Source organism: Herpailurus yagouaroundi, unplaced genomic scaffold (assembly GCF_014898765.1).
Source record: "Herpailurus yagouaroundi ecotype Mexico unplaced genomic scaffold, PumYag 67440, whole genome shotgun sequence".
NCBI classification, from domain to species: domain Eukaryota; kingdom Metazoa; phylum Chordata; class Mammalia; order Carnivora; family Felidae; genus Herpailurus; species Herpailurus yagouaroundi.
Window position 1 is genome coordinate 17107 of NW_024420251.1, and position 1740 is coordinate 18846.

Sequence of the window (1740 nt, forward strand, 5' to 3'; positions counted from 1 at the left end):
ACACCTATTCTCTTGAAGCTGTTCCAAAAAAGAGAAATGGAAGGAAAACTTCCAAACTCTTTCTATGAAGCCAGCACTACCTTGATTCCAAAACCAGAGACCCCACTAAAAAGGAGAACTATAGACCAATATCCCTGATGAACATGGATTCAAAAATCCTCCACAAGATATTAGCCAACCGGATCCAACAATACGTTAAAGAAATTATTCACCAGGACCAAGTGGGTTTCATACCTGGGATTCAGGGCTGGTTCAATATCCACGAAAGAATTACATGATTCATCACATCAATAAAAGAAAGGACAAGAACCATAATATCCTCTCAATAGATGCAGGGAAAGCATTTGACAAAATACAACATCTTTTCTTGATAAAAACCCTCAAGAAAGTAGGGATAGAAGGAGCATACTTCGAGATCATAAAAGCCATATATGAATGAACCAACGCTAATATCGTCTTCAATGGGGAAAAACTGAGAGCTTTGCCCCTAAGGTCAGGAATGAGACAGGGATGTCCACTCTTGCCACTGTTATTCAACATAGTATTGGAAGTCTTAGCCTCTGCAATCAGACAACAAAAAGAAATAAAAGGCATCCAAATCAGCCAGGAGGAGGTCAAACTTTCACTCTTCACAGATGACATCATACCCTATATGGAAAACTCAAAAGATTCCCCCAAAGAACTGCTAGAACTGATTGATGAGTTCAGCAAAGTTGCAGGATACAAAATCAATGCACAGAAATCGGTTCCATTCCTATACACCAACAATGAAGCAACAGAAAGAGAAATCAAGAATCAATCCCATTTATAGTTGCACCAAAACCCATAAAATACCTAGGAATAAATCTAACCAAAGAGGTGAAAAATCTATACACTGAACACTATAGAAAGCTGATGAAATAAATTGAAGAAGACACAAAAAATGGAAAAAGATTCCATGCTCCTGGATAGGAAGAACAAATATTGTTAAAATATCAATACTACCCAAAGCAATCTACATATTCAATGTAATCCCTAGCAAAATAACACCAGCATTCTTCACAGAGGTTGAACAAATAATCCTAAAATTTTTATGGAACCAGAAAAGACCCTGAAGAGCCAAAGCAATCTTGAATAAGAAAAACAAAGCAGGAGGCATCACAATCCCAGACTTCAAGCTATACTACAAAGCTGTAATCATCAAGACAGTATGGTACTGGCACAAGAGCAGACACTCAGATCAATGGAACAGAATAGAGAACCCAGACATGGACCCACAAACGTATGGCCAACTCATCTTTGACAAAGCAGGAAAGAATATCCAATGGAATAAAGACAGTCTCTTCAGCAAGTGGTGCTGGGAAAACTGGACAGTGACATGCAGAAGAATGAACCTGGACCACTTTACTACCCCACACACAAAAACAAACTCAAAATGGATGAAAGACTTCAATGTAAGACAGGAAGCCATCAAAATCCTCGAGGAGAAAGCAGGCAAAAACCTCTTTGATCTTGGCCGCAGCGACTTCTTACTCAACACGTCTCTGGAGGCAAGGGAAACAAAAGCAAAAATGAACTACTGGGACCTCATCAAAATAAAAAGGTTCTGTACAGTGAAGGAAACAATCAGCAAAACTAAGAGACAACCGACAGAATGGGAGAAGATATTTGCAAATGACATATCAGATAAAGGGTTAGTATCCAAAATCTATAAAGAACTTAGTAAACTCAACACCCAAAAAAACAAATAATCCAGCGAAG